Source organism: Monodelphis domestica, chromosome 3 (assembly GCF_027887165.1).
Source record: "Monodelphis domestica isolate mMonDom1 chromosome 3, mMonDom1.pri, whole genome shotgun sequence".
NCBI lineage: Eukaryota > Metazoa > Chordata > Mammalia > Didelphimorphia > Didelphidae > Monodelphis > Monodelphis domestica.
Window position 1 is genome coordinate 454,290,461 of NC_077229.1, and position 21,692 is coordinate 454,312,152.

Sequence of the window (21,692 nt, forward strand, 5' to 3'; positions counted from 1 at the left end):
TCCAAGAAATGAGCTGCATTTTATAATCCATGCAGTATACCTCTAATGTGGTATCAAGTATAAAAACAATATAAATAACAAGAATTGTAGAATCAAAAATTTCTCATACATTCCAGAAAAAATGAGTTATTTCAGCAGAGAATATAATAATGAGTTCAATTTTCCAATGCAGATGAATCACAACTTAAAACTTAGAAAGAATTTACAAATGTGATCAGAAAACTGTCATCAGGCTTTGAGGAATCACATGGAATACAAAGGTGTCAGTACATTCTTGGTGAATTGATGGGATGACTAAATTAATGAATGCACAAAATATTTATTAAGTACTTAGCAGTTGCAAAGCACTCTGTTACTCTCAAGGAGGAAGACAAATATACAAAGTTTTTAGATGCAACTGTGATTGAGAGATCCTGTGGACTTTTTGGGTATAGTAGCAAATCGAATGACAAGACTTCTTCTCTGTCATTTCTACTAATAAAACCATATAACTTTCTGATTTTGAGCCATTAGATATCTTAGGATTCTGGTGTGAAGAACTTTCTCAGTTTGTTGCTGTGGCTATACCACCTGCAGGAAGAGTTACTAGGCTGCATCTCCACTTGGTGGAGCTGCTTCCAAATATGATGGTTGGGGACACTCTCCAGGAAACATTACAATTCCAAAGTCTCTTGTGTTCAGGATCGTGGACTTTCTCCATCAGCATGTTAGTGTAGATTATTTCATTCCATTTTTAAAAGGGAGGAAAGTTAGCTTATATGATCATGTTTTAGTGAACTTTGATTACTTACAGGTAAAAATGAATGGTCAATGTTATTGCTAATTAAACCAGGGGAGATTTTTTTCATGCAGACTGAGTTAAAGTAGTAACTAATAAATATCTATTTAAGTATCTTATAAATCCAAATTGAATTATACAAATCTTTCTATTAAATATTCCCTAATTTTTATACATGACATTTTTCTTGGCAAGTGCCCTAAATGAACCTTATTATAATATGACCTCATAATTTGAGGCAGAAAAAGATAGGTGATGAAACAGGCACTTGTATAGAAATGGTTCCATTTGTTATTTGTTCTATGAATAACTGACCAGTACAACCACATATAGGGATATTCCCTTCCTTAGTAGAAGAAATATTTACCAATTTACCAATTTCATGCAAATATTTTTGTCTAATATATTGAAGTATATTAAGCAAAATATTTGCTTGCATATTGGGTTAATACCATTCTTTGGCATGAGTATTTGTTACATCTTAGCTTTCCCAGTAAAAGTTCAACAGTTTTCCTTTCTGCCTCTATATTAATGAAGTTTTGCAAGTAGTTTTATTTGGGCTTTGCGGTGTTTCATTACCACTGCAACAGGATAATGAAAGCTCTCAAGATCATTCTTAAGCCCTGTGACCTCCAGACATTAGTTGCCTCCCAGGATTTCTAAACATGTCAATCTTAGGCTAATTATGATAAATTGCTTATCACCACCTATGTAATCAATAGAAGTTTGTGCTTAAAATCATGACCATGATGATATATACAAAAACGACGTTGCTCAAAATAATAATTATGAGTTCTACAACCATCCAAAATTTTAGTCACACCTACTCTTTCCAATAAATACTCCCCAAACATTCAATGACATATTCCTGAAGTGAGGCATTATTTTTCTACCAAATAATTAACTCAAAGATTTTAAGACTCAGAGCAGGTATTTATTTTGTTTGGTTAGATGGGGGTTTCCTCACCTGGACTGTCTTATTCCAGTGATGGTGAACCTTTTAAAGACTGAGTACCCAAATTACAACCCTCATGCCACATGTGAGCCCCACTTCCATACTCCAGATTGGGGAGAGAGGAGGCTCTCCCATTGGACTGATGGGCAGAGAGGTAGGTCATGTGAGAAATGTCCTCAGTTGTTCCTGGAGACGAGGAGGGAAGCATCTTCCTCTGATAGGCATGCCACAGGTTCACCAACACAGTGCTATGCCAATGAAATCACAGTTCATAAAAAAGTAAGAGTAGGTCAGTCTCAAATCCTCCTCTGCCAAAGATGTTCAGATACAGAACAATATTCTATGAAATATTCCCACTGCAGAAAATTCACGATTGCCTTCCTTCCACAGTCATGGGGACTAAAGAACTATAATAAGTCCAAGAAAAACATGGAAACAGGTATAGTTAGTATCTCTCTCTATCATCCTGGGTTCCAGTCACTAGTGCTTTGTCTTTCAGTAAATACCACTTGAATTATAACTAGAATCTCTTTTCAGTTTGTTTCAGTAGGTTAATTCTATATATCAACCAATTTAATGAACATTCATTGATAAATATAAGGGAATGAACAGAAGAAACAAATCCCCTCTCTAATTTTTGAAATTATATTTTCTATCTCATAACACTGACCTATCCAAGGCAAGTGCAATCTATACCTCTTTATCTATTATAAATTGTTATTATTAACTATTATTTAAATCACATGATTCCTATGATTTGTGGAATGTCTGCAACTTGGGCTATTATCTGGCAGAACTGACCTTCTGAAAGTAGTTCTGTTTGTAGGTTTGTTTCCCTAAGCCAACCTAAGGCTGAGATCAAGAAGGTGTCACTAATATGTTCATAGATGTATATATCACTTCTTGTATGAAAATGTGTATTCAGTTTAAGATCTATATTCCTTAAAATCATGATTGTAACTAGCATAGTCAGTAGGAGTCAGTACAAGTTATCAGGCTAATTTCAGATGGATAGATAGATATTTAGATGGAGAGATTTTTTTTTTTGTTAAGAGTAGATAATGGAAAATATTTTATCATGTATACTTCTATGATGGGGAATATGGGCTACTTGAAAGAAGAGAAGAATTCAAAGCTGGTTTAATATTCATAAATAAAATATTAAAACAAAAATGTTTGAACTTGACTTGTCTCTTATGTAATGCCATGGGTTTCTACCTTTGGACTTGTCCTATTTAACAACTGGGATGAAAATGTAGAAGAACATTTTAGCATTTTATTTTATTTTTTTATTTTATTAAACTTTTACGTGGCACAAATTCAGCCTGGTACTTGTTATTGTGGATAACAGAATAACTGTGATAAAAATCTGATCAAGACATGATAATATTAAATGTATCATGGAAATGTTTCTAAAATGTGCCTTTGGATCCAAAAAAATTGATTGTACAAATAACGCACAGTGGCTCTTTGGTTAGCTAAAGGTTATGTATGAAAATAAAGAATTTTACACACTTTAAGACCAATTTGAATTAAAATGTGGCTTGGATATTAGATCATTGATGGAATCTCAGACTATATTAAGAGATAAAAGAATACAGGAAAGTAAAAAATTTAACTGTTCAATCAATTACTCAGGATTTATTAAGCACCCAGTACATGCCCCGGCATCACAAGTATAGTATCACTATGTACAGGCATAAAAATAATAACATCTATAAAATATTTCAAGATGTACTGATTATAGGCACTCTATATCTTGAAGACCCTGATAAATAAGAGAACATTTTTGAAAGAATAAATGTTATTTAGGTGAAAATAGTGAAGAATTATGGAGCGTAATATCTTTAAAACATTCAAATAATCATTAAGTGGAAGAAAAGATTTACTCTGTTATGGTTAATAGAAAAAAGAAACGAGATATAAAAGTTTCAGCAAAGTAAATTTTAATTCGGTTAAAGAAAGAATTTTCACACAACAACTAGTGTTCAAAAACGGAATAAGCTTTTTGTCACTATGAGTTTTCAAATGGCAGCTAGATGGCCATCTGTTAGAAATGTTATAAAAGAAATTTTTGCACTTAGTTTGGAGAGGCTGGCCTCAAATTTCTCTTTTAATCTAAGCATCTATGATTCAAATTGGGCAGAATTGGTTACATTTAATTTTTAGTCATGCTGAACCTTTTCCTTCACACACCTTCCTTAAAACAAATGTTTTAATATAGTTTGTTCTCATGAGAAAGGAAATATCTTTCCTCCAAACTTGAAATAATATCTTTATGCACAGAATTGCCATATATTCCCAATTTCATCAAAATGGAAAAAAATATTCCACACTCCCATTTACTTGGCTTATTTTATAGCAGTCTAAAAAGTGCTTTTCAACTTTCCACTCATTTGATTCAACAAATATCCAATGCTTACTCTGTTCAAGGCACTGAACAAGGTGATAAGGATAGGTACTCTACAATGATTTCCTTGGTACTGGGAACTTATATGTGAAGGAATACTGTAACAAAACAGTATGAGCCTTTTCTACAACTTATGAGTTTTAGAGAATTTCTTAGGGAATTACGATGTTAAATGACTTATTCAAGATTACAAATTGGTATATATGGAAAATGATAACTTGAAACATTTTTCCTGCTTTGAAACTGACTATATTTCTACTATACACTAAATAATCCCTATATTCCCATCCTAAAAGAGAAATGTCATACAGATGTCTCACAAGCGTTTTGAATTTACTCTATAATCTTCAATTCTGAGAAGAGATTAAAAGGCAGATATTCTATGTCAATAATAAGATTAAATGATAATTCTAATAACAAATGCCACCATACTTACATAGCATATTTAAAATTTCAAGGTGCTTTCAAATATTATCTTATATTTTCTTCAGAAACACTTGTGAGAATTACATTTTTTCTCCTTTTGTACATAAAAAAAAAAATCCCTGAGGTTCTCAAATGTCATGACTTCATGCAGTCAGACTTTTCCACTGCTTGTAAAAGAAAAGAAAAACAAAATTCAAATTACTGTCTGGAATGCAATTTGGGTAATAGGATCATAGTTCAATCCCATCATTTTACACATGCAGAAACCGAGACCCAAAGACATTGTCATTTGCCAGAGAATTCAAGTTAAGATTCTCAATCTTAAAATGCAAGAATCATTCCATTATATTAATTCTCTTCTCTTCTCAAGGGGTGCAACTTCTGAGCACAATACAAGAACCATCAAGTGCCAATTGTTGATGAAAATTGAAAGCTCAGACACACTTTCTTCTTATCTTTCCATGTTGATAATCTTAACTGAAGGCTGTCTGACTTCCAAAGCACATGTTTTACAAACATCATCACTATATTATCTGACAATAGACAATGCTGCCCTTAGGCATTGCTTTTCAAATAGTTGCCTCAGAAAAAAGCACTATTTAGGAAACAGTCACTTCTGGAGTTTGATGCAGATGTTTTTTACATAAATACCTTTAATATTTTATGTTGTATTGTGTTGTATTCAGTGACAAGACTTTTTGGACTATTATTACTAATGCAATCATCCTTAGAAGAAAAGTTCCCTTAAGAGCAAAGGAATTCATACTAAAATGATTTAATTTCACAGTAAGGAGTAAATATATAATATAAATGTTATATGTAGTATGTTAACTTGCCCTGGGTATTTGTAGTACATTTTTGTTTTTGTTATTTTTGTTATCAAAAGGAGGTCTTAGATTATGTGTGTGTGTATGTACATATATACAGAGAAAGAGAAAGAGAGAGAGAGACAGACAGAGAGAGATAGAGACAGAGAGACAGGGAGAGAGAGGGAGGGGGGAGAGAGAGAGAGAGACAGAGACAGAGACAGACGAGAAAGAGGAAGAAAGAGAGAGAGAGACAGAGAGACAGAGAGACAGAGACAGAGACAGACAGAGACAGATGAGAAAGAGGAAGAAAGAGAAACAGAGACAGAGACAGACAAAGAGACGAGAAAGAGGAAGAGAGAGAGACAGAGAGACAGAGAGACAGAGACAGAGACAGACGAGAAAGAGGAAGAAAGAGAGAGACAGAGACAGAGACAGACAGAGACAGAGACAGAGACAGACGAGAAAGAGGAAGAAAGAGAGAGACAGAGAGAGAAAGAGAGACAGAGACAGAGACAGACAGAGACAGACAGAGACAGACGAGAAAGAGGAAGAGAGACAGAGACAGACGGGAAAGAGGAAGAGAGAGAGACAGAGAGAGAGGGAGAGAGAGAGAGACAGAGACAGAGACAGAGACAGAGACAGAGACAAAGACAGACAGAGACAGACGAGAAAGAGGAAGAAAGAGAGAGAGAGAGAGACAGAGAGACAGAGAGAGAGACAGAGACAGACGAGAAAGAGGAAGAGAGAGAGAGAGAGAGAGAGAGAGGGAGAGAGAGAGAGAGAGAGAGAGAGAGAGAGAGAGAGAGAGAGAGAGAGAGAGAGAGAGAGAGGGAGGGAGGGAGGGAGAGAGAGAGAGAGAGAGAGGAGAGAGAGAGAGAGAGAGAGAGAGAGAGAGAGAGAGAGAGAGAGAGAGGAGGGAGGGGAGGGAGGAGAGAGAGAGAGAGAGAGAGAGAGAGAGAGAGAGAGAGAGAGAGAGAGAGAGAGAGAGAGAGAGAGAGAGAGAGAATATGAATCAACCATGGCTCAAGTGTTAGCCATTGGGCCCAGTTAATAAAATTCCAACCTCTAGTTCTGAAATCAAGATATTTCCCCTATGGGCAACAAGATCCATATTGTCTTCTTAGACTAGAAAGTCTATATACAGCCACACTCTGGAATCTAGCTATAATCATAATATTTATTGTAGCCATTACAGTTTAGAAATCCATACAAATCCTTGTGAGAGAGATAGTGCTCAAACCCATATCTTCCAAAGAAAAGTTCAGTTTAGAACCCTTTCTACTAAATTTTGTTAAATTTTCTTTTAAAATAATTGCCTTGCAAAAGACTGCTGAGTTCTTAGATAGTAGTATATTAAATGCTAATTAAAATGATATTCCCTAGATACTTCTGTGGCAGACTGTTGTCCCAGAAATGTACATCTGAGCATGAAGTCAGCAAGACTAGCCTCTGATATATACTCATTGTATGACCTTGAGAAAATAATTTAATCTCTATGTGCCTTGGTCATCTTTCATTCGTTTACTACAAATGTTTAAACTTTAAATAGGTGGAGTTCTCTAAAATAAGTGAAGAATCTAAAAGTGTGTATTTGCTATATCTAGGTTTATACATATAGATATAGATATTTAGATTTATAATCTATGTGTGGCACACTCAAATCATTTAACTCATCTGTACAATCAGAGAACATACAATCTGTGCTGTTTCAAATGAAAGAATTATCACACAGAGGTAAAAGATATAGTGTCTACAAATTTCAAATAACAGGGAGATGTGTTGAATATGGGTAGTCCTTCCATTAAAATAGAATACATGACCCTCACCTTCCTATCTTATGTAAATTTTGTCCTATAAATTCTGTAAATCCTGTATAGAATTTCAAATATATATATATGCATATATATATATATATATATATTCTCTTAGTCTCTAAATGATATTATGGTACTAGCACAGCACAGTAACATTAATTCCTTACTCTTCCTACATGGTGGAACCATCTCTATTTTTTGCCATTCATCTCTTGATATCATTTATGCAGTTTCATTCACATAATTTATTGTTGGAAATAGAATATAGTCTATATATGACACCATGTATCTCTCCATCCATTATCCTATGAGTGGCCTCAAATTTTTATTCATTGAAGACTTTTATTTCATGATAATCAATATCATGAGATTAATGGTGGTGCTAAAATGATGGCATATACTTTCAGGAAGAAATCTTGAAAGTGCATTACAATTTCCCTTAGGCAACCATGTATGCTTTCTTCAATCTATTAAAGTATGGATCCAATTCCATTTCTAGTTGCAGAGTCTGTACAAAAGTAGCAACCTGATAAACCAGCTCCAGGTGCTCTCCAAATAACTGCTTCTCAAAGGGTTGAAACCATGGGTATAGATATGCATGCTAAAGCATTCCCCCCCCCCTTTGTAGTATGTTAGGCAAAAGTCTTTTGAATGATTACAGATGCCACCTAGGGTATTCTGTCATGTTATGGAGTAGATCCAGGTAACAGGGTCATCTGCAAGTGAGCGTATTTCTGGACATTTTTATCCATAAATCAACAATTTATAAACATTGGCCCCTATACTAGACATTCTCTACAAAATGTCCACATGAAATCATGAGCTATTTATATCTAGAAGTATTGAAGTGGGGACTAGAAGATCTTCTAGGAATGTAATAGAAGAAATTTCTTCTAAAAAGGGAAAAGGATGTATCAGATAATGTCTAATGTCACATCCAATTCTAAAATTATATGCATCTACATTATTTATGAAATACAGGGGACAATATTTTGTAGAACTTCAGATATACTGTCAAGATAGTTTAAAGACTTTTATTCAAATATATTCTCATTGGTTTGGGTGTTCCCTCAAGCAGTGCAGCTAGAAACCCATTCTGTATCTGATGTTTAAAAATTCTTATTTGTGCTTTATATAAATTCTTTTAAGATTATCTACCTAGTATCCTGAAAAACATATTCCACTCTTGTAACATTTCATGATTACTCATATAACACTTGATGATTTACCTGTTATCTTTTTCTCTGATTATATAAGTGATTCACTTATTTTCTAATCATGTTTCCTTGATTTTGTCTTTCACATATTCTCATGTATACTCACTGAGATCATAGGATCAGAGATTTGAAAGTCAAAGGGATCTTAGAAATAATCTACTCCTAACCATTCATTTTAGAAATGAGGAACCTAGAATCAACAGAAGCTAAATGACACATAATTCAAAAGTCATAAATATTAAATGGCAGAGCCAGGATTCAAATCAATCTAAATCATCAGTGGAAATATGCAGTCCTCTATTTATACCCAGAATTATAACTCTCATTGTTTTTTTAACTGTATTTTTTTCTTCTTCTAGAATTATTGTATCTATTGATTTAAAGTCAATTAGCAACACTAGCAGAATACCAAAGTTAAAACAAACAACATTATTATAAGTCTGTTGTACTACTCCAGTGGAATATAGTCTGGTTTCTCCTTTCTAACAACATCTGGCATAGCTTTATTTTGTTCATTATTTTTCTTATATATTGAATATGGGATTGAGGAAAGGCACTCTGTAGTATTATGACTTATCTTCCCTTTCTTCTGACATTACAAAAATACCAATTTAACACTAGCATGGTCTACCTGTTGGCTCTCATTTTTTCTTGTCATTTTTTTCCACACATTTCCCTGATGGCCTTGTTTAATTCTTTTTGGAATTTCTGTATTTTATTCTATGCAGACCATTCACACTTATAATACAGCTATTAATTGCTTTGTGGGTAATATTTATTTTTTAGGCATTGGCAATAATAAAACTCCATAAATTACAAACAAGTAGCATTGATAGAATAATGATATTAAAAAGGAGACATTGGGGTCACTCACTCTCCTGAAGGCAATCTGCACAAAGACTTCTAGCCATGAATATATAGTACAATTCTTGTCATTATGCTAATTCCCTATATTACTAATATATACAATAAAATGATCATTTAAAGTCAAAATTCCTAATCATATACCCATCAAATCATGTGATCAATCACATGTTTTTCTTCTGAATTTCTACTCCAACAGTTAGCTTTCTTTCTCATAAGTCCTTCTGGATTGTCCTGGATCCAATTATTGCATTGCTACTACTAGAGAAGTCCATTATATTTGATTGTGCTACAGTGTATAAATTTCTGTGTACATTTTCATGGTTCTGCTCATTTTGCTCGGCATCATAGAATTTAAGTACTTAGGGAAGAGAAGGGAATTAATATTTCTGTATGAATTTCATAGTGCCTAGATTATCATGTATCTTAAGTGTGTTGTACATATATTTGGTTTCATTCCTTTTTTAGAATGTTAACTAACTCCAGGCAATAATGATAAATTTCTATAAATTGTTTGTAGCACCAAAATGCCATTGATGATAAATATACACAGATTATTCTCCCTTCAAATTATCCTTAATCACTCTTACTTTCACAAACCCTATAATGTATTCTTCATGATAGGCTTTCTTTAGACAAATTTCAACATTGATAAAAATACTTTTTACCAATGTTTTAATGCAATTATTTAATTTTTAAAATTCTTAAAGAAGTAATCTAAAGAGGATATTCAAGATCCCTGGGGAAAGCAGGATCAATTTTAAAGTACAAAGAGACATTTTTTGGAGTAGAACCAAGATGGCAGAATAATTTGTTGTAGCTCCTTGACATCATGAGAATCCTCTCCAACCAAGATTAAAATACCACCACAAAATAAATATAGGAGCAAAAGATCAATAAGGAGACTGTGAAACAACTTTCAAGAAAAGAAAAAAAAAAGTCAGGCAAAGAGCAACTGAGGCATTGGTGTGAGAGGAGACCAGAGTCAGCAGGAAGCTGTAGAAGGAGAGAAAAGCAAGTGAAGAGCAAACCAAACTCTCTCATCCCACATCTGCTGTCCAAGGTTTGAGAACTTATGTCCAGGCCAACATCCAGATCCTAAGATCTTGCCTGGGCAAATAAGCTAACACATAACCCTTGAAATATCAAACCTATGGAGAAATCCAGAGCCCCAGCCCAGGTAATTCTAGCCTGGCCTTGAGATAAAAACTTAGTTCACACTTGAGGGTAGTTGATAGTACTAAGTACAAAGTACTGATATATTTGCCTAAAGCTCAGGGAAGAGCTCCAAGACAGGAAAATCAAGGGTGTGCCTGATTGGACTGAATACAAATCCCCTGACCTGATCAAGATCAGAGTGAGATCAAAAGTTTACACATAAGCCTGAGGCACATCCTTAAGCCCTCAATATCTCCAAGGTCCACTATCAAATAGACTATAGCAAATCATCACAAGGATTATCCACTATGACCAGATGGTGTATATATATATATATACCAGGAATGCAGGGAATGTTTAATATTAGGAAAACCATCCACATAATTGACCATATCAATAATCAAATCAACAGAGATCACATGATTATCTCAATAGATGCAGAAAAAGCCTTTGACAAAATACAAAACCCATTCTTATTGAAAATATTAGAAAGTGTAGGAATAGAAGGACCATTCATCAAAATAATAAACAGTATATATGTAAAACCATAAGCAAGTATTGTCTACATTGGGAACAAGTTAGAAGCCTTCCCAATAAGATAAGGAGTGAAGCATGGATGCCCATTATCACCTCTATTATTTAATATTGCACTAGAAATGCTAGTGCTAGCAACTAGAGAATAAAAGAAATTGAAGCGATTAAAGTCGGAAAATAAACTATCACTCTTTGCAGAATTTATGATGGTATACTTAAAGAATTTTAGAAAACCAACTAAAAGACTAGTGGAAATAATTAGCAACTTTAGCAAAGTTGAGGGTACAAGATAAACCCATGACAATCATCAGCATTTCTATATATTTCCAACAAAATTCAGCAGCAGGACTTAGAAAGGGAGACTCAATTTAAAAATCACTCAAGACAATATAAAATATTTAGAAATTTATCTACCAACAGAAATACAGGAATTATATGGACACAACTACAAAACACTTTTCACACAATGAAAACTAGATCTAAATACTTGGAAAAACATTAATTGCTCAAGGGTAAGATGAGCTAACATAATAAAAATTACAATCCTACCCAAATCAATCTACTTATTCAGTGCCATACTTATCAAACCAACTTTTTTATATAATTAGGAAAATTTATAGTTAAGTTCATCTGGAAGAACAAAAGATAAAATAATATCAAGGGAAATAATGAAAAAAAAAGTGAAGTATGGTGGACCCACAGTATCAAATCTTAAGCTGTACTGTAAAGCAGTGGTCATCAAAATAGTATGGTACTGGATAAGATACAGAAGAGTGGATCAGTAGAATAGACTAGGGGTAAATAACCTCAATAAAAAAACTCAATAAACCCCAAATTCCCAGCTTTGGGGTCAAGTACTCACTATTTCATAAAAATTGCTGGAAAATTAGAAAACAGTATGGGAAAAATTAGATTTAGATTAACACATTATAGCCTATACCAAGATAAATTCAAAATGACTTAAATATAAAAAGTGAAATCATAAATAAGTTAGGTTAAGATTGAATACTATATCTGTCAGATCTGTGGGAAAGGAAGAAATTTAAGACCAAAGAAGAGATAGAGAACATCATAAAATATAAAATGATTTTCATTATATCAAATTAAAAATGGTTTGTACAAACAAAACCAATGAAACCAAAGTTAGAAGGAAAGCAACAAACTGGGAAAGAATTTTCATATGTGAGGTACCTCCTCACATTCAGCAGACTGGCCAATATTGTAGCAAAGGAAAGTAATAAATATTGGGGAGGATGTGGCGAAATTGGGACACTAATAGACTGCTGGTGGAGGTATGAATTGGTTCAACCATTGTGAAGGGAAAATTTGGAATTATGCCCAAAGAGCTTTAAAAGAATGCTTACCCTTTGATCCAATCATACCACTGTTGGTTTTGTACCTCAAAGAGATAATAGGGAAAATACTTGTACAAAAATATTTATAGCCATACCCTTTGTGGCTTCAAAAAATTGGAAAATGAGGGTGTGTCCATTGATTGGGGAAAAGCTGAACAAATTATGATATCTGATGGTCTTGGAATGCTATTGTGCTGAAAAAAAAATGATGAATTTGAGGATTTCTCTGTGAACTGGAAAGACCTCCAGGAATTGATTCAGAGTGAAAGGAGAATAACCAGGAGATCATTGTACACAGAGACTGATACACTGTGGCACAATTGAATGTAATAGATTTTTCTGCACTTATGAGAAAGAACACTATCCACATCCAGAGAAAGAACTGTGGGAGCAGGAATGCAGAAGAAAAACATATGATCAATCATGTGTTTTGATGGGGATATGATCAGGGTTTTGATGATAGATGATCACTTTACTACAAGTATGAATAACATGGAAATAGATTTTGAATAATGATGCATGTATAACCCAGTGGAATTGCTTGTCATCTCTGAGGAGGAGGGAAATGGGTTGGGAAAATGATCATGAATCATGTAACCATGGAAAAATATTCTAAATACAAATATGTAATCTATACCCCCTAATTCCTCAGCATCCATTCATTAATGTCATGCATTTTGATTTGTTCCCCTAACATTCTTAATATTATCATCTTAAAACTTATCAATGGTTTCCTAATCACAAAACCCAATACTCCTTTGAAAGTTTTCACTGTCCTGGACCTCACTGTAACATTTGATTATCCCATTCTTTAAAAATTTCTCTTCTTACTGATGTGATAGGGAATAATGACAATTTCTTCTGCTGAGAAGGTTTAGGCTTAAAACTTGGAAGTTCTGAGTTCCAACAGAACTAAAGTCACCTGGGTGTTCACACTCTGAAGAACCAATATGCCAAGACTCCAAGAGGAGCCCAGGGCTACTAGACAGCCTACAGTAAGGGGAACTGACCCAGGACAAGAAAAAACAAGAGCAGAGTTTCCATGACACATATTAGGGGTATAGGTGCATGAGTCACTAATGAATTTCCAGCCTAATGGCAAACCAGCCCAGGTAGGGAAAAATGAATAAATTAAATATTTCCATGCTGGCTGGGATAGAGATTGGATCCATGGAACTTTTAACCTGGGTGAAAGAAGGAAACATAGGCTCAAAACAAAAATAAACTAAAAGAAGACCAAAAAAAAACCCCTAAATATCAACAAAGAACTCACTCTTTCTTTGACTTTTTTGTCATTGTTTTATTCTGGATATCCTCCTGACTCCCATAGGTCTTCCTTCTGTTCATTAAATAAGAGAAGTCATCAAGATGGAGCATTTATTTCTCCACTCTTTTCCTTTTTGCCTCACAGCTCAATGATCTCATCCATTCCCATTGATTCAGTAATCACCCTTTTATTTATGACTCCTAGTTCTATGTTTCCAACAATGATCTCTCCTAAGTTGTACTATTTATCCATTTCCAATTATCTACTTAGACAGCCATCTAGATATTCCAATAGGAGCTCAAATTCAACACAGAGACAGTTTAATATAGTCTAGAAAAAAAGCCATGAATTTGGAACATATGGGTTCAAATTGCAGCTCTAGTCTTTATTATATGTGTGATCTTGGGCAAGCATTTAAACATCTGTGTGTCGTATTGTTCATTATTATTATTATTCATTATTTTCTTCTATAGAATGAGAGTGCTAGATTAAGTATCTTTCAGCACTAAATTATGTAATCTTATAATCATTTTTGGTATAGAATTAAACTCTTCATCTCTTACATCACACTTCCAAGAAACTTCTTGTGATCTCCCTATTTCTCTTCATGGTTACAGTATTTCCAAAGCCACATAGATTCAAAATCTTAGTCACCTTCAGTCTCTTATTATCCCTCTTTTTCTTTAACTGTACCTGAGATTTCATTTGTAAAAGGAATTCCTAAAGAAAACATCCCCTCTATCAAGGTAGATCATTGGGCACTGAGAGGTCAAGTGACTTCCCCAGGAGCACTTAGTCATTATGTTTCACAGATAGGGCTTAAACTCAGTTTTTCAAGACTTGAGAGCAATTATTCATCTACTATATTATATTGCCTCTCATTCCAACATATACATACTGTTAATCCTTACTGCACAATTATCTTTTAAAATCTATCTCTTTCCATTACTTCAAAATTATGCCACTCCAATTGAAACTTTTATCATGAAAGCTATGAAACCCATAGCTGACTTTTGCAAATTATTCCTCCCTTTCTCTATTATCTCTCCCTCATCCCCTCTCCTTGTTCTTTTTTTTTTATTTTTTTTTATTTTTTTTTTATTATTTTAATATATTTTATTTGATCATTTCCAAGCATTATTCGTTAAAGACATAGATCATTTTCTTTTCCTCCCCCCACCCCCCATAGCCGACGCGTAAGTCCACTGGGCATTAGATGTTTTCTTGATTTGAACCCATTGCTTTGTTGATAGTATTTGCATTAGAGTGTTCATTTAAAGTCTGTCCTCTGTCATGTCCCCTCAACCTCTGTATTCAGGCAGTTGCTTTTTCTCGGTGTTTCCACTCCCATAGTTTATCCTTTGCTTATGAATGGTGTTTTTTTTTCTCCTGGATCCCTGAAAGTTGTTCAGGGACATTACACCGCCCCTAATGGAGAAGTCCATTACGTTCGATTATACCACAGTGTATTAGTCTCTGTGTACAATGTTCTCCTGGTTCTGCTCCTCTCGCTCTGCATCACTTCCTGGAGGTTGTTCCAGTCTCCATGGAACTTCTCCACTTTATTATTCCTTTGAGCACAATAGTATTCCATCACCAACATATACCACAGTTTGTTCAGCCATTCCCCAATTGATGGGCATCCCCTCGTTTTCCAGTTTTGGGCCACCACAAAGAGCGCAGCTATGAATATTTTTGTACAAGTCTTTGTGTCCATTATCTCTTTGGGGTACAGACCCAGCAGTGCTATGGCTGGGTCAAAGGGTAGATATTCTTTTGTCGCCCTTTGGGCATAGTTCCAAATTGCCCTCCAGAATGGTTGGATCAGTTCACAACTCCACCAGCAATGAATTAATGTCCCTACTTTGCCACATCCCCTCCAGCATTCATTACTTTCCTTTGCTGTTATGTTAGCCAATCTGCTAGGTGTGAGGTGATACCTCAGAGTTGTTTTGATTTGCATCTCTCTGATTATAAGAGATGTAGAACACTTCTTCATGTGCTTGTTAATAGTTTTGATTTCTTTATCTGAGAACTGCCTATCCATTTCCCTTGCCCATTTATCAATTGGAGAATGGCTTGATTTTTTGTACAATTGATTTAGCTCATTATAAATATGAGTAATTAAACCTTTGTCAGAGGTTTCTATGAAGATTTTTTCCCAATTTGTTGTTTCCCTTCTGATTTTAGTTATATTGGTTTTGTTTGTACAAAAGCTTTTTAGTTTGATGTAGTCAAAATTATTTATTTTACATTTTGTGATTCTTTCTATATCTTGCTTGGTTTTAAAGCCTTTCCCCTCCCAAAGGTCTGACATGTATACTATTCTGTGTTTACCCAATTTACTTATGGTTTCCTTCTTTATGTTTAAGTCACTCACCCATTTTGAATTTATCTTGGTGTAGGGTGTGAGGTGTTGATCTATTCCTAGTCTCTCCCACACTGTCTTCCAATTTTCCCAGCAGTTTTTATCGAATAGTGGATTTTTGTCCCAAAAGCTGGGATCTTTGGGTTTATCGTATACTGTCTTGCTGAGGTCTCTTGCCCCCAGTCTATTCCACTGATCTTCCTTTCTGTTTCTTAGCCAGTACCAAATTGTTTTGATGACTGCTGCTTTGTAATATAGTTTGAGGTCTGGGACTGCAAGGCCCCCATCATATGTGTTTTTTTTCATTATTTCCCTGGATATCCTTGATCTTTTGTTCTTCCAAATGAACTTTGTTATGGTTTTTTCTAAATCAGTGAAGAAGTATTTTGGTAGTTCAATGGGTATGGCACTAAATAGATAAATAAGTTTGGGTAGGATGGTCATTTTTATTATATTGGCTCGTCCTATCCATGAGCAGTTAATGTTTTTCCATTTGTTCAAGTCTAGTTTTAGTTGTGTGGCGAGTGTTTTGTAGTTGTGTTCATATAGTTCCTGTGTTTGTCTTGGGAGATAGATTCCTAGGTATTTTATTTTGTCTAAGGTGATTTTGAATGGGATTTCTCTTTCTAGTTCTTGCTGCTGAGCTGTGTTGGAGATATATAGAAAAGCTGATGATTTATGTGGGTTTATTTTGTATCCTGCAACTTTGCTAAAGTTGTTGATTATTTCAATTAGCTTTTTGGTTGAATCTCTAGGATTCTTTAAGTAGACCATCATGTCATCCGCAAAGAGTGATAACTTGGTCTCCTCCTTGCCTATTCTGATGCCTTCAATTCCTTTATCTTCTCTAATTGCTACTGCTAGTGTTTCTAGTACAATGTCAAATAGTAGAGGTGATAATGGGCATCCTTGTTTCACTCCTGATCTTATTGGGAATGCATCTAGTTTATCCCCATTGCAGATGATATTAGCTGTTGGTTTTAGATATATACTGTTTATTATTTTTAGGAATGACCCTTCTATTCCTATGCTTTCTAGTGTTTTTAATAGGAATGGGTGTTGTATTTTATCAAAGGCTTTTTCTGCATCTATTGAGATAATCATGTGGTTCTTGCTAGTTTGCTTGTTGATGTGGTCAATTATGTGGATGGTTTTCCTAATGTTGAACCAGCCCTGCATCCCTGGTATGAATCCTACTTGGTCATGGTGAATGATCCTTCTGATCACTTGCTGGAGTCTTTTTGCTAGTATCCTATTTAAAATTTTTGCATCTATATTCATTAGGGAGATTGGTCTATAGTTTTCTTTCTCTGTTTTTGACCTGCCTGGTTTTGGAATCAGTACCATGTTTGTGTCGTAAAAGGAGTTTGGTAGAACTCCCTCTTTGCTTATTATGTCAAATAGTTTGTATAGTATTGGGGTTAACTGTTCTCTGAATGTTTGATAGAATTCACAGGTGAATCCATCAGGCCCTGGGGATTTTTTCTTAGGAAGTTCTTTGATGGCTTGATGGATTTCAATTTCTGATATGGGATTATTTAAGAATTCTATTTCCTCTTCTGTTAGTCTAGGCAGTTTGTATTTTTGTATATATTCATCCATTTCTCCTAAATTGGTGTATTTATTGCCATATAATTGGGCAAAGTAATTTCTAATGATTGCCTTAATTTCCTCCTCATTGGAGGTGCTGTCCCCCTTTTCATCTTTAATGCTGTGAATTTGCTTTTCTTCCTTCCTTTTTTTAATTAGATTGACCAGTACTTTGTCTATTTTGTTTGTTTTTTCAAAGTACCAGCTTCTTGTCTTATTTATTAAATCAATAGTTCTATCACTTTCGATTTTATTAATTTCTCCCTTAATTTTTAGGATTTCTAATTTGGTTTTCTGCTGGGGGTTTTTAATTTGATCGCTTTCGAGTTTTTTCAATTGCATTTCCAATTGATTGATCTCTGCTCTCCCTTGTTTGTTAATATGAGCTTTCAGGGATATGAATTTGCCTCTGATTACCGCTTTGGCTGCATCCCAAAAGGTTTGAAAGGATGTTTCGCCATTGTCATTTTCCTTGATGAAATTATTAATTGTTTCTATGATTTCTTCTTTAGCTAAACGGTTTTGGAGTATCATATTGTTTAATTTCCAATTGGTTTTAGATTTGGTTTTCCATGTACCATTACTAATCATTATTTTTATTGCCTTGTGATCTGAGAAGGCTGCATTCATTATTTCTGCTTTTTTGCATTTGTGTGCTATGTTTCTGTGACCTAATGTATGGTCAATTTTTGTGAATGTGCCATGTGGTGCTGAGAAGAAGGTGTATTCCTTTTTATCCCTATTTATTTTTCTCCATATGTCTATTAATTCTAATTTTTCTAAGATTTCATTCACTTCTTTTACCTCTTTCTTATTTATTTTTTGATTTGATTTATCTAAATTTGATAATGGTTGGTTCAAGTCTCCCACTAATATGGTTTTACTGTCTATTTCTTCCTTCAATTCTCCTAGTTTCTCCATTAGAAATTTGGGTGCTATATTATTTGGTGCATACATGTTGATTAATGATATTTCCTCATTGTCTAGAGTCCCTTTTAACAAAATATAATTACCTTCCCTATCCCTTTTGATCAGGTCTATTTTTGCATTGGCTTTATCAGATATCATGATTACCACTCCTGCCTTCTTTCTATCAGTTGAGGCCCAGAAGGTCTTACTCCATCCTTTAATTCTGACCTTGTGGGTGTCAACCCGCCTCATGTGTGTTTCTTGAAGACAACATATGGTAGGGTTTTGGATTCTAATCCATTCAGCTATTCGTCTACGTTTTATGGGTGAGTTCATCCCATTCACGTTCAAAGTTATGATTGTCATTTGTGGACTCCCTGGCATTTTGATTGCCTTCCCTAATTCTAACCTTTTCTTCTTCGGCTCTACCTTTTAGTCCAGTGATTTACTTTGAATCAGTCCCCCTTGTCCCCTCCCTTGATGTTTCCCTTTTTAATCCCTCCCTTTTTGTTCCCTCCCCCTCCCCCCTCTCTTTCCCTCCCTTTTTGTTCTCCCTCTCCCCCTCCCCCCCTTGGTTTTCCCTTCTCCTTACCCTTGTTGGGTAAGATAGAATTCGAGATCCCAATGGATCTGGATGTTTTTCCCTCTCAGAGTTGATTTCTCTGAGATTGAGGTTTAAGTAAACCCCCCCCCTCTCTTCCTCTCCTTCTTATAGGAGTTTTCTTCCCCTCCCCTTCCCCTGTGAATCTTTGTGTGAGAACCATTATTCTATTTGGTCTTTCTTTACCCCCTATTTATACATTACATTTTCCCCACATATTAGTATACATAGGTTGATATAAATGTAGTCCTTATAGAAGAGAGTTTGAGTAAAAGAAGATAACATTTTTCCCCTTTCCTTAATATTTACCTTTTCAGGTATTCCTTGCTCTTTGATTTTCGGTATCAAACTTTCCACAGAGCTCTGGTCTTTTCTTTGCAAAAAGTTGGAAGTCTTCTATTTTGTTGAATGCCCATACTTTCCCTTGGAAGTATATAGTCAGTTTTGCTGGGTAGCTGATTCTTGGTTGGAGACCCAGCTCTCTTGCCTTTCTGAAGATCATGTTCCATGCCTTAAGATCATTCAGCGTAGAACTTGCAAGGTCTTGTGTGACCCTGATTGGCATTCCTTTATATCTAAATTGTCTTTTTCTGGCTTCCTGTAGGATTTTTTCTTTTGTTTGATAGCTTTGGAATTTGGCAATTACATTCCTGGGAGTTGTCTTTTGGGGGTTTAGTGTAGAAGGTGTTCTGTGAGCTCTGTCAGTGGATGTATTGCCCCCTTGTTCTAGAATCTCTGGGCAATTTTCTTTGATTATATCTTGTATCACCATGTCCAGTTTGGTGTTTATTTCTGGCTTTTCTGGGAGTCCAATTATTCTTAAATTTTCTCTTCTCCCCCTGTTTTCCAGATCTATCACCTTGTCGGTGAGATATTTTATGTTCTCTTCTAATTTCTTGGTGTTTTGGCTTTGCTTTATTAGTTCTTGCTTTAAAGCCTGGTTTTCTTTTACAGTTTGGTCAAACTGGTTTTGTAGATGTGTGAATTTCTTTTGCATCATTTCCCACTTTTCCTCCCAGAGGGCTTCCATCTTTTTGGTCCTTTCTGATTCAAATTCTTCATGGGTTTGTGGAGAGTTTCTATTTCCTTTGGAAGATTTTGGAGAATTTTCTTGTATATCTTCTTCTATCTGCTCTGTATTTTGTATTTTGGCTCCATAGAATTTGTCCAGAGTCGCCCCTTTCTTCTTATTTTTCTTGGTATTTTGGGGCTTCTGTGCTTCTGTGGAATTTGTCATCTCTGAACGTGGAGGATTGGCTTTTCTTGTCTTTGTCTGGTGATCAGAGGCTTTAGTCCTGGGCAGATGTTGGTTCTATGAGCGTTCCCTGGGTTAAACTGAATATGCCTCACTGGAACTGGAATGGAAGGGTCGGACCACGAGGCCACACTCTCCCCCTGGCTCGATTTCCGGAAGTTGCCTTCAGAATCCCTGGCCGTGAGGCTGTTTCGTCGGCCTGTGGGGGGATGGGCTGCCGCTTCCCCAAGCTCCGAGAGCACAGACTTTCACTGAGACTTGGATAGCAGGATCCAGCCCGTGAGGCTGTCTTGCCCGCCCTGAGGGTTGCTGTTGTTTTGACCAGCTCTCTGCAGCGGAAGCCCCAGGCAGTAACTTTCACCCGGACTGGGACTTGGGTAGAAGACCCTGAGGGTTGTTGTTCCTCAGACCCTGCTCTCTGAGCCCGGTGGGGCTGCCGCTTCCGGGAGCCTTGGACTCTGCGCTCCTACCCCTGAGGTCCGAGGGATCTCGGGTTCTGGCTTTTAAGGGGAGCCGTACCTTTTGAACCGGGTCCAGGTCCAGGAGGAGGGTTCCCAGGGTCTGTGCTGTTGATCGTTTTGAATTTCGGCGCCTTAGGAGCTTCTAGTTTGAGATCGGTCGGGAAGGGTTTTCCGGAGATCTGAACTTCAGCTTTCTCTAAGCCGCCATCTTAACCGGAAGTCCCCTCTCCTTGTTCTTATCACACCAGATTAGACTCTACTTTCAATAAGCCAGAAACTGGTAATACCTTTCAACTATCTACTCCATAGTGACTGGGTGTTTTGTTTTGTTTTGTTTTGGTTTTTTTGGTCTAATATACAAATCCCCTCTCCAATCGAGACTATTAACTTTACTAACTTTCTAATATTCCCTTACTTGTACCCTATATAACATTCAAATGGAGCTATGGTTTTCCATTTCCAGGACATAAAGATTCCTCTCCATATTAAGTCCAATGTCCCATTTGGCTTTACATTGAAACCCTTCTAACCCTGTTACTAGGTATATATCTTATCTCACCTCCAACTAAACAGAAATGTATGAGAGGAAGATGAAATAGAAATACTTGATATTATAGGAGAGGTGATGGAGAGAAAAAAGGATGGAGAAGACATGGATATTTCCTTCTCCCCCAACCTGCCCTCATTAACCAGTTCCCTTCAATTAGTTGTTGGATGCCCTCTGCCAACAATTCTCATGTAATTACTTCTGATCGATGAATACTAAGGATCTATTCAACTCTAACCTTGAATAGATTCACAACCTTTCTAGTACAAAACTATATGTTATTATTTCTATCAAAGGTGCTCAGAATCTTGCAATCTGTCCTACTACTTCTCCAATCTAAATATTAAATGGTCTTTCTATCTGCCATGGATATG

General features: G+C 35.6%; 1 protein-coding gene across 1 annotated transcript in view; it reads right to left on the reverse strand.

The window, feature by feature from the left end:
- Positions 1–21,692, reverse strand: part of HCN1 (hyperpolarization activated cyclic nucleotide gated potassium channel 1) — a 609,900-nt gene that overhangs the window by 411,275 nt on the left and 176,933 nt on the right. The window lies entirely within an intron of this gene.